The sequence below is a fragment of the Onychostoma macrolepis genome, chromosome 04 (assembly GCF_012432095.1).
Source record: "Onychostoma macrolepis isolate SWU-2019 chromosome 04, ASM1243209v1, whole genome shotgun sequence".
NCBI classification, from domain to species: Eukaryota; Metazoa; Chordata; class Actinopteri; order Cypriniformes; family Cyprinidae; genus Onychostoma; species Onychostoma macrolepis.
In genome coordinates this window covers 32,383,977-32,397,259 of record NC_081158.1, presented here as the reverse complement: position 1 = coordinate 32,397,259, position 13,283 = coordinate 32,383,977, and the positions used below count along the sequence as shown (strand labels likewise).

Below are 13,283 nucleotides of genomic sequence, written 5' to 3'. Positions count from 1 at the left end.
ACTAGATTCAATTTCAAGATCTCCTACCGTCCAGGACCCAAGAATGTAAAAGCAGACGCCCTAACCCGCCTACACAACCCCGAAGAAGACCCAGAATCACCAGAAACCATTCTACCCACAGAAATAATCAGCAGCCCCATCCAATGGACCTCTCCTCCAGTCGCCTCCACCAATCCTCCTCCCAATCCGCCGGGCTGCCCACCTGACCACCAATACGTTCCACGTACCCAACGAATCCCTCTCATTCACACTACTCACACCTCCCTAGGTACTGGTCACCCAGGGGCCAACGCCACCCTCTCGCTGCTACAAGACCGCTTCTGGTGGCCCAACATGGCCAGGGACGTGAGAAGGTTCGCACGGGCTGCCCGGATTGCGCCATCTCAAAAGCACCCGTCATCTTCCAACCGCAAACTCCTCCCACTACCTATACCACACCGTCCTTGGTCACACCTAGGAGTAGACTTCATTACAGATCTCCCCATCTCCGACGGTAACACCTGCATCTTCGTCATTGTCGACCGATTCTCAAAGTTCTGTCACCTCATACCTCTCCCAGGCCTTCCCACTGCGTTACAGACAGCAGAGATGTTATTTAATCAGATCTTCCGGTATTACGGCATTCCAGAAGATATAGTATCCGACAGAGGACCACAGTTCATCTCCGAGTATGGAAGGCATTCTTCTCTCTCCTAGGTGTGACCGTCAGCCTCTCATCTGGGTACCATCCGCAATCCAACGGGCAAACCGAGCGTAAGATACAGGAAATAGGGCGTTTTCACGAACCTTCTGCCATGGCCGCCAGAACTCTTGGAACCAGTTCCTGGGCTGGGCCGAGTACGCCCAAAATTCCTTGCGTCAAGGCTCCACTGGACTCACGCCCTTCCAGTGCGTACTCGGTTTCCAGCCTCCCTGTTTCCCTGGTCAGGAGAACCATCTGAGGTACCCACCATCGACTACTGGTTCCGAGAGAGCGAGAGGGTCTGGGACGCAGCACACCACCAACTCCAGCAGGCAGTGCGCAGACAACGAATGGCTGCGGACGTCCGAAGAGCCGCCAATCCCTCTTACCAACCGGGACAAAAGGTCTGGCTCTCCACCAGGGACATCAGACTGCGCCTGCCTGGCCGGAAACTCAGTCCCAGATTCGTTGGCCCCTTCACCATCTTGGAGCAAGTCAACCCAGTCACCTACAAATTACAACTGCCACCACAATACAAAATTCACCCAACCTTCCACGTATCACTCCTAAAACCCTTCTCTCCTCCTCTCTCCCCAGGGCCTGGCCAAGCGGAGGAACCCCCTCTCCCTCTCATCGTGGAAGACGGAACCATCTACAAGGTGAAGGAAATCCTGAATTCTCGGCGCCGTGGTGGTAAGCTAGAATATCTTGTGGACTGGGAGGGCTACGGTCCGGAAGAACGCTCATGGGTGCCAAGAGAAGACATTCTCGATCCCACACTCCTGGAGGAATTCCACCTAGCACACCCGGATCAGCCAGCACCCCGGGGCCGGGGCAGACCACCACGACGCCGAGGGCGGCCCTCAGGAGCGGGCCGTGGAGAGGGGGGTACTGTCACGGATCGGCCAGGCCCGACCTTCCACCAATCACAACGCTCCACCTCACCTGAGTACTGATCACGTCCACCTGCACCTCATCAACTCATCACCAGCACTCAAGATATAAACACCATCTCCACACACACTCACCGTCCGATCTCGTCGACACGACCTGGACTCCTCTTCAGCTACCTGTTGAGACAAAGAACAATATCCTTTAAATTCTACCTACCTCGAAAGTCTTACCTTCTGTGTCTGCTCCTTGTGTTCCTCTCATCCTCCTAGATCGTTCTCCCCTGGATCCGTCTGTCTGTCAAGCCCGGTCTCCGCTCCTGGAACAAGATATAGTGTGTGTGGATTCAAGATCATCTCTACCTCCTTGCCTTTTCCTCTAAAACTCATTGTGTCTAATAAATCTATATTTTTATATACTCATCCCGTGTCCGACCCATACTGTGACATATGGCAATACAAATGGTAAGCTAATATATCTGTCAAAAATGACTGCCCTCACTTTACCATATATATATATATATATATATATATATATACATATATACAACTTAGGCCTACTGGTAAATTGCTGCTAAAAACTGGTCAGGGAAGTATATAAATCTGAACATTATTTTATTGTCAAAACACTGCACATAAATACGTATATTTTTTGCAAAGAAATGATCAAAAAGTAGGCTAAATGAACACTTTAGAACCTAAACTGGGAATCAGTAAGAATTTAAATCAATAAGAAGAACCAGAATGGATCAAATTCAAACAATACCCAACCCTAGTCACATGTTGTGAAGTTCACCGATTTCTGTGCATTTTATGAACACTGATCAGTTGATGGCAAAATTCAAAAAGACGGTTCTTTGGTGCAACCTGCACACCCGTGGCCATACTGAGAGAGTATGATCCAGTTTTCTGAAGAGATTAAAGGTTTGTTTTCTTTTCAATGTTTGCTTTGTTTGCCTAAAATGAACCATATCATAGACTTCAATATCTCTTTGAAAAATAATTTTGTAACTTTTAAACAAGTATTCAAATGAGTTCAATGTAGCTGTAGCAGTGTTAGATAAAAAATAAAGATAGTTATCTTCATTCAGTTGTTCCATTTCAGTATGTTTTGTAACATAAAAGCTCTTAATTCCAAAGATAATACAAGCTAATCAGTGTATTCAGTAGGTTGCATTAGTGGCATATGGTATTGTAAATATACAACAATGTGACAATAAAACAATGCATTTACTTTTTACTTTTGATACTTAAGTACTTTTAAAAACATGTACTTCCGTACTTTCACTTAAGTAAAAATCTGTCTTTACAACTTTCACTTGTAGTGGAGTAGTATTTGACCAGTGGTATCTGTACTTTCACTCAAGTAAGGAAGTTGTGTACTTTGTCCGCCTCTGCTCATCAGTATGTAGTGGAACTTCACATCAGAGCCTAAATATATGTGATATCTCACTGTTCTGTTTCAGTGTGACTGCATAAAATTATCAAATCTGATACTTTAAAATGGATGCTTTAAATAATTCAGGAATGTGAATCAGTGCCGTTCGACAGGATTTATGATTATTTTTACCCGAAATGTTTGTTTTGGTTCATGACAAACAGACGATTAGGGGACCAGTACATTTCAAAGTGTGAATAAACTTTATTTTTCTTTTTTATTCTGTCTGTGCAGTTTACATTAAATATAATAGTCTTTGAGAATCTGCTCCTGTTTTTCTATCTACTGTTGTAACAGTCAACATGAATTAAAATGTCCATGCTGGATTTTTATGGATTTATAAAAGCTTTTTTTTTTTCTCAATGAATTGTTTGTTTCATTCAGAAATATGTCACATGCCGTATATTACTTCAGATGTATTTTGCCAAATGAAGTTTGAGAGTGTTTGTATATTTTCATGAAAAGATGTCATGAGCTTCATTGTTTACTGAAAGATTTTCATTATATGCTTCATATTAAATTAAATAATTAAACACAATCTTATAACTATTTTATCTCTGAGGACTGTTAAATGTCCTATGTCTGTTCTTTTAATAAAAGTAACATGATCATAAATAGTGTCTGAAAGATATAAACATTTGTTTGCATTTTTCATATCCGTATGATCTCCTTATATATCAGTAACAGATGTCACTGTGTGTTAAAGACACGAAAGTCATATATATTGTCATGTGAATGTCAATAAAGTCTGAGCTTATCGAATCTTGTGGTTGTGTCCCTTTTGAGTGACTCTTGAACGAATAAATCATAAATCAGCTCATATAAGACTCTGAATAGTTACCTAATAAGAAATAAGCTACAGCAGTAAACACCAACAAAACTGACGATCAGCTCATGACACGAGTAAGAAAACAGTGACCATGATTCATCCCGAATAAATTAATCAAACATCAGGAGTTCCTGAGACTCATATGAGGATGTCTGGTAGTTAGAGGGACTAACTAGTTGATTGACCAAGATCACATGAGACTTGTGAGCAGTTCAGTCACAGTCACATGCAGCTGTGGGTGGTTGTTTTCTGTGTTTGCAAGGTATTGTGGGAATTTGAGTTTTGAAGAAAAACACAACTAGTCACAGAAAAACCAGTAGCCCAGTAGAAAAGGTTTTTTTTTTTTCTTTCTTTTTTCCCCATGTGGAATATCCAAGTTCACACCTCATTCATTACAATGTTTTTGCACAAATAAGACAAACAAAACTCAAAAAACACAGCATCTGTGTTGAAGTGCCAGTGGCTCAGTGGTTTAAACGTCTCTTTTTGGCACAGGCAGTCCTGGTTCAAATCTCACTCTTGTGGTTAAATTGAGCTTTTCACTGGTTTCTGATTGAATAAGCCCAACAAAACTCCAAAAAAAAAAAAAAGTGATACACATGCAAAGAGCCAATGGCTCAGTGGTCTGAACATCAGTTCTTGATGTAAGAAAAACTGTTTAGTTCCACTGGTTTCTGACTGAATAAGACAGACAATACTCCAAGTGAGTCACACACAAAAGAGTCAGTGGTTCAGTTCTGTGAACATCAGCTCTTGATGTGGAAAATTCAGGTTTGATTCCCTCTATTGGAAAATAGTTTAATTTCACTGATCTTTGAATAAATAAAAAAATATTTAAAAAACCCCAAAAGTAAGGTGCACATGAAAGAGTTGTTGGTTCAGTGGTCTGAACATCAGTTCTTGTTGTGGGAGCTCCTAATTCCAAGCTCTTTTTAAGTGGAAAAATAGTTTAGTTCAACTGGTTTCTGACTGAATAAGATAAGATAAGATAAAAAAAAAAGCAGCACACACACGTAAGAGCCAGTGGCTCGGTCAGCTGAAAGTCAGACTTCAATGTTCAAACCATCCTGGTTTGAGTCTCATTCTTGCCGTGAAAAAAAAAGTTTATTTTGACTGATTTCTGACTGAATAAAAATTCCCATAAAAAGGAGGGAAGCCATGCAGAAGAGCCAGTGGCTCAGTGGTGTGAACATCAGCCCTTTATGTGGGAGATCCAGGTTTAAATCCCTCTATTGAGCTGGAACATTTGTTTGATTTCACTGGTCTTTGAATAAATAAAAAAGATAAAACTCCAGAAAAAAAGTGAGTGGCTCATGGAAGAGCTGGTGGCTCAGTGCTCTGAACATCAGCTCTTGATGACTGAATAAGACAAGATTCCAAAAAAAGTAGCACACATACGGAAGAGCCAGTGGCTCAGTCGCCCAAAATTCAGACATTGATGTGGACAATCCTGTTTCAAATCTCACTCTTGCAGTGAAAAAAATTGTTTAATTTCACTAGTCTTTCAATGATTAAAAATACAAATTTCCAAAAAAAGAAGCATGAGTGTGGAAGTGTCAGTAGCTCAGTGGACTGAACACAACCTCACTGACCGGTACGGGTCCTTGGTTCGAGGCCCAGCCTGGTCACTGAAGCATGGTTGTGTGACGGTAGGCCGGTCGTGAGCTTTGACAAGCTGCAAAGCGGATCAAAGCTCAACCTGAGAAGGAAGAAGGCTATGAAGGGGACAGTGAAGATTCAGACTCTCCCCTGGGACTTCTGAGAAAATATCCAGCAACAAAGTTATGTTTGACTTCTAAAATTTATCCAGAAACAGACCAATTTTTTATTATTATTAGCCAGCCCACCCACTTTAGTCTCCACCCACAAAGCTGCAGATTTTTACCTGCAAAATGCTCCACCAGGATCTGATCCAGGACTCTTCTGTCTCCAGTAACTCAGCTGTACCAACTGAGACCTGCACATGCAGAAGGGTGTGTTTGGCCCATTTGTAGGGAAGATTATTGTAGGCCTGTAAATTTCGCGTTTTTTTCACATGGAGATGAACATCAGCTTGTGACTCTTTGATCCGTGCCAGAATGACTGACAGCTGAACGATTCAGACTACAACTGCATTACATGAAAGGCATTCAGATGTAAACGTTGCTGATAAAGTGGAACTTATTTTAAGACATGAGGTTCTGTTAAGGAGAGCTAAAATGGATTGTTTTAACTCAAAATTACAACTCACTCATAGTTTATCCTCTTTTGAATTTGTCAGAAGATGCACTCAAACCTCATTCAAAAGATTAAACTACTGATTAAAAGTAACAGCAAATGTGCGGAGAACTGAGATAAGATATCTGGAAATCATGAACAGTACACAAATGTCACATTTATCCTTTTGTGCACACACCTTATATACACAAACTGCATTGATCATTCTCTAATGGAAGCCATTTGTTTAAACAAATAAATCAAAGCATTTACCCACAGAATGGGTCCGAGCTGGTATAATTAGATGGGTCCAAGAGAAGGTGCATTATGGCAGCAAACAGCACACTTCACTGCATCCAGAAAAAGGTCAAAGGTGAATGAGGGTTCAGCGGTTGCTCCCCTCATCGTAAGACACCTCCTCATGACCCCCGCAGCTCTGAACCAGAAATACCCTACAGGCAGAAAGCAGAAACTCAAAAGCAGCTCACATTTCACTAACAAGTTCTTCCTGTAAGAAGCCACAAATCTCAGACAGACATACAAGATGAACGTTAAACAGATTGATGTGGTGAAACAATCATGTCTCAAACTTAAAAATAAATAAATCCCAGGTTAAACAGTAAAGTCTGTAAGATGTAATTTACCAAAATTATGTGGAGTTTAATGCAAAAATTCACAACTCAAATAAATGTACACGTCCACGATATAGGCTACAGACAATTATTCTAAAACTCACATCTGTCATTTCACTAAATAACCATAATCTGTGAGGACACATGCTGAAATGAATCAGTTTCAGGTGACCCGGGTGCTGATTACAGACATCCTCATTTTGCTACACAGAAGAAGGCCTAAGCCACACACAAGACCTCAAATTTATTAGCAGCTACAGGTATGAACAACTAGATATAAAATAAAAGAACAAGTAAAACTATAAAAGTTATAAATTATGTAAATTATAATTATGACAATGCATTAAAACATTATTTAGAAATATCAGTTTGCAATATCAAACAGCGTAACCAGACTAATGAGACAAAATTAAGAACATGCTAAAAGTTACATAAATACAAAATGTTTATGCTTTGTTTTATAAATTTTAAAAGATGTTAACTTCTCTCTGTATGCTAATCTCTGACAGGGGTCGGGTTATTAATTACATGGTAAACCAATGGGATTAATCCTTGTAAATCAGTCCTGCCTACTGCCGAAGGAACTATCTGCGATTAAGCAAAATAAACGTTTTAAAATCATCATCATCAGTCATGTATGTGTTCAAAGAGAGCAAATGACAATATAATGTACTGTTGAAAAAAACTGTTTTTGTGAGCAACTCAAAGCTGCTGGTGAATAAAACAAGCTGTTTAAAATCATCAGTCTCTAATCACACCAGGGACCTGTTTCATAAAACAAGTTTACCAAATAAGCCAGGTTTATTTCAGTTAGTGTGACTTATTTTCAGTTGATTTGGTTCAAAATAAATCAGAATAACTGAAATAACCCTGGCTTGTTTGGTAAACTTGTTTTATGAAACAGCACCCTGATCTTATGACTAAACTCGCAAAACAGAGAACTTCTCACTAATGAACCAAATTACCTTATGAGGAACGTCGTTTAGATGTGAATGATCATCTTCTTACAGACACCAAACGCACATATGCTAGAGCTAAACGTGAGACTTGATTCACGATCTAATTCCAATATCCCAAACAATTATATGTGATTGTATTTAAAATGAATTTACGTATTTACGCAGAAATCAGAGTTCCTCACAGAATATTGACTGGTTATTTTCTTGATGTTGTCAAATAAATCTTCTTGAGTTTTTTTGCTCGACTGTTGAACTTTTCTTAAAGCGCCGGAGTATGTTTGTTTTTTGTGTAAATGCAACATTTCGTGATAAATGCCACTGCAGACGTGTCCTCTGTGTATGGTTTTGCAGTGCTGCTTACCACAAAATATATCTGTGATATCTAGAGCATGATTTATCAATAAATGTGATCCTGTCAACCATGAGAGATTTAATTGTGATGCAAAAAATATCAAAAGCCGTTTAAAGTTTAGATTTCCCAATAGTTAATATGATAGAGATATCTTGCATGTGCAATTACAAAAATATTGCAAAAATATAGCCAAAAGGGACGATCATTGGGGTCCAAACGCCTTTTGTTTTATGTCTTTTCAAACTTAATACGAGTATTTAAGTGTCTTTCTATGATTCATGATTCATTTCTATTATTTTATGTTACACTACAGTAGACAAAGAACATTTTCTCTTCAGTTTAACTGGACGCAATGCTGTCATGTCTGACAACTTGACAGATGTTTTCTGAATTTAGGATATATAAATATATAGGTATTTTGGAGATCACAAATTAGACTTCATGAAACTTCATGAAGCTACAATGAATTTAATGTATAGTTAATTTATTTAACCGTTTATACAGATTTTAAACTATGCCATCTAAAAAACAAAACATTTGACATTAGTATCACTATAGTGACATTAGTCACTATTTACAAGCTGTTTTTTTAAAATCATTTCCCCTTTCTCAAATCAAGCCGATCTCAGATGCCTGTCTGTGATGTCACACAGACCCAGGCCCCTCCCACGATTGTTGATTGACAGTAGCATTTCAGCACAGACTGGACTGGTGTCTTTCCTTAGACCCACCCTGAGTGAGCTGTCATCAGTCCGCCATTGTTTCACTGCCAGAGCAGATGTACAACCCGAATTCCGGAAATGTTGGGACATTTTTTAAATTTGAATAAAATGAAAACTAAAAGAATTTCAAATCACATGAGCCAATATTTTATTCACAATACAATACAAAATTTTGCACAAAATGAGCTCATTTTAAATTTGATGCCTGCTACGGATCTCAAAATAGTTGGGATGGGTGCATGTTTTACCATGGTGTAGCATCTCCTCTTCTTTTCAAAACAGTTTGAAGATGTCTGGACATTGAGGTTTCTGGAGTTTTGGTCCCATTCTTGCCTGACATAGGTTTCCAACTGCTGAAGAGTTTGTGGTCATTTTTGATGTATTTTTCGTTTAATGATGCGCCAAATGTTCTCTATAGGTGAAAGATCTGGACTGCAGGCGATTCGTCTGCGATTATGAACGCGATATTGCCCAGCTTGTCAGTGAACTACAGCTCTGTGCAGTAAATGCCACTCCATCTGAAAGCAGGTGATGGCGAATTTACTACTAATCACAAAACCGGCTTTACTGACTAGATGTGCATGATAATCGAATTCGATTAATTGCACAGCCCTAATTTAAAGCGGTAGACAGAGCTGTTTTTTGACGGAGTAAAAGCAGTGTTGTTTTACACTACCATTGAGAAATTTTAACCAAACTATGTTCCAGACTTTTCATTAAGACCCTACAGAATCATGTCAACTTGTGGAAAATGGGCATCCGATGACCCCTTTAAATAGCCAAACCATTTAGAACAGTGGTTCTCAAACCTCTCCATGAAGTATCCCCAGCACTGCACATTTTGTATATCTCTCTATATCTGACACACCCACTTCAGGTCTTACAGTCTCCACTAATGAGCTGATGACTTGAATTAGGTGTGATAGACGAGGGAGGCTGGGGGTACTCCAGGACAGGTTTGAAAACCACTGGTTTTGAAGATATAAGACCATTCATTTTGTAGCCATGGCTCCATACACTTATTAAACCACATTTTCAAAACCAAATCCATTTTGTCATCAGGGTCTCCAGATGACAGTTACAAAATTTAGCGTTAATTGGACAAATTGTCAAGGAGGAGTTAAAAAAAATATGTTTATAAAAAATGGTGGAATAATTTTAGGCATGGCAAAAAAAAAAAATACTAGGGATATGTTTTGTTCAGCTTGACTCAGAGAATCAGAGGAAAAATAGATTTTGATGGTTGCGGAGCTATGAGTAAAATATAAAAATAAAAGTACTTATTATAGCGCCACCTATGCTCTGATTGGTGTGCACCTGAATAGAGGGGAAAATTTGGGATCATCCTGCCAAATTTGTGTTTTTTGGTCTTTTGGACCTACAGTTTTGGCTGACCAGACACTTTTAGGAGAGAAAAAGAAGAAGAAAAAGAAGAAAATCAGTATAAAAACAATAGGGTTCTGGCACCTTCGGTACAAGTACAAAATGAGGATTTGTAAAGAAAAATGTCAGAGGATTTCGATATAAGCCAAGAGGAAACTCATTTTCCTTTTGGTAAAGTAAGGAAACTTTGGTTCCTTTGCTCCTGTAAACAAACGTTGGTTTTCGCGAGACTCACACGCGCATGCACTATGCCTACGTCTGACGTCATCCGCCGGAAAGGCAGTCTCTTGTGAACGCACATACCACAGTTAGCAGGAGGTTACAAAAAACTGTTTATATTGTTTTAAATATGGATTTTTTTTTAATATATACAAATACGCATCGATTCGCTGCAGGAGGCATTTATTCACCCCCGGGAGCCACATGAGGCACAATTTAATATGGATGGATAGCTTTATTTGACTACTTTTGGACTGTTGAACAAAAACACAGGGCCATGCCATTATAAAGCTCGGAAGAGCCAGGACAGTTTTTAATATAACTCAGATTGGATTTGTCTAAAAGAAGAAAGTCATACAGGATGCCTTGAAGGTGAGTAAAACATGGGCTAATTTTTATTTTTGGGTGAACTAACCCTTTAACTGGTGATGCAGCACTTCATTACATTACACCACTATTTATTTAAAGTTGAGCTTTCTGTCATGTTACTAAAATTGTAGGTTAGTAGTGTTGCTTCTTTTAGTCTAACATTTAAAAGTAAAAGAGATGGAATGGAGTCTGCATGATTGGCCTTAGGGTTCCTTGACCTGAACACTGGCAAAAATAAACTCATTTTAGCAGCATTTTAAGACAGAGTATACAGTATGCATTTCAAATAGATAAAGGATATAGTCTGAAATAGTTTGCTGCAGGCTTGGGCAACAACTTGTGTTTCACTCTGATGGGTAAGGATGAAAAAAGGTTACCTTGAACAGAAAACAGCACAGGGAAGAACTCAAGGAAGCAAGCATTTCAAAGCTGGACAAGATGTGCTGTCTGCTGCTGAAGTTCACTTGCATCCCCCATATTGTCAATGTAAGACCACAGACCAACTACAATGGCAAGCTCTCACTGTGAAAACACTGCACAACTGAATAAGAAGGTAAAGTGATTTTGTCGAACATTTCCTTCAACTACTACCATAAATGATAAAAATGTTATTGAAAGTGACCACTGAAAATGATTACTGACTTGATTTTGATTAAATATTATTTACATGGCAATCGACATATAAATAATTAAGAAATGACTGTCACTGGAAGTTTAAAAAAAGATTAAAAAGTCTTTTTGGTTTAGTTTTGTCGTGGCCACAAGATATTAAGTCGTGGGAACGTGATAATACTGTATGTCTTGGCCATGAGTTTAATCATGCATAAACAAACCCGTGTGACCATAGCAACCTGGGATTATCAGAGACTGATAAAATATATTTATCCATCCCACAGTCCGTTGATCGTGTCTTTTTATGTAATATATGTAATATATGTGTATATTAGGCTATTATTATTATTATACAGCCCTGAACGTTAAGAGATCGAAATGAAGGGAAAATAAATCAAATAGCCTACATTAACAACGAATATAAAAATACCAATACTAATAAAATACATGCATACATACAATTTACCCATGCCATGACTACTGTTTTGATATGGCTAAAAACGTAGTATGTCACTGTATTATGCCACTGTCTTCACAATGTCTAGAGTCATAAAATTATTATTTTTAGTCATCAGCTATGTTTTTGTCCTGTTGTTTTAAGTTCACAGCTATTTTTAAGCAGGTTACACTAATCACTTTTCTTAATGATGAATATAAACCAGCCTGCAATGACAACGAGAATTATGAGGAAATAAATACATATTTGGGTGTTGTAATATTAATTTATAGCTAATAAAATGTTTCAAGATAACCCATGTTATTTAAATGACTAAAACACCCTAAATAGACTATTATAAGCAATACTAATTCACCACATTGCAATGGCAAATTCAAGTGCACAGTTTCACGTAATTAATTAATTTGTTTAATTATAATTTATCATTTGAATAAGAGAACAACACCAATAAACTTGGGGTAATCCTAAAAATTGTTTTATTCATTACATCATAATTCCTTTTTTCAGGAATAAATAAGCAACACAGTAGCGAACCATAAACAATAAAAAATTGCAAACACAAATTAATATTTAATCCAAAGTTTGAACATTTATGAGTAGAGGAATAAACATCTAAAACATCTTCATTTGATCGTGATGACAGGAATTATGCGTAAATTTGTCCCGATGGCGCTTCTAGGTATAAATGCCCCATTTTTGTTCTGGTTTTATCTAAACAATTTTTTTAACAATAAACAGGGGATTGTAAATAACACAATTTTAGTAAAAGTCAATGACTTCGATATTTTTAATTGAAAATATATTATGTAGCCTATTTGAAAAACAGCCATGGGTAAAATTACCCCGTGGTGGTGTTAATATAATAATTTAATAACGTTTTTTTTTTTTTTTTGTATAATTTCTTAATTAAAAATAAAATATTAATAAATACATCTCTGATAATCCCAGGTTGCTATGGTCACGCTGGTTTGTTTACCCATTAATATCTCGTGGCCACGAGAAATTTAAACCAAAAAGACTCAAGCTTCATTTTTTTTTTTTAAACTTCCAGTGACAGTCATTTCTTAATTTATGCCAGGAGTTATGTAAATGAAAAACGAAGTCGAGATGGATATGAAGCTTGAGTCTTAGACCTTTTTAATGATGTATAGTTTGTGAAGTTAATTGCATTCTTTTACATTAAAACTAGCAGTAACTCTGAACTAATGTAAACAAAGAGCGCTGTGCACAGGTTAAGATATTTTAAACAAGCACTATTAATGCACATTTAGTTAACCAGATGAAACAATACACATTTTAATGCTATAAAAGTGTGCACACATTGAGAGAAATAAACAGCAGATGTTCATATTAACAACTTCTTTAACTTGAGCAAACGTTGCTAATACACATATACATTTGTTAATAAAATGAAAACATGCATGTTTTAAAGCTAGTGAATAAAAGGAAACGATCCGCCCGCATGCCTCTGCTCAATGACGGTGCCTGCACTGTAAAAACTAAAGGTTCCTGGAGGCACCTTTTGGGGTTCTTCACTTCGCCA

At 38.0% G+C, this 13,283-nt stretch overlaps 1 long non-coding RNA gene across 1 annotated transcript; it reads right to left on the bottom strand.

Annotated features, from left to right (window-relative positions):
• Positions 1–4,202: 4,202 nt before the first annotated feature.
• On the bottom strand, positions 4,203–6,772 carry LOC131539620 (uncharacterized). Its single transcript, XR_009270929.1, has 4 exons — positions 6,680–6,772; positions 6,309–6,487; positions 5,725–5,796; positions 4,203–5,538 (listed from the first exon to the last, which is right to left on the bottom strand). It is a non-coding gene; the product is annotated as an uncharacterized LOC131539620 (long non-coding RNA).
• Positions 6,773–13,283: the final 6,511 nt, after the last annotated feature.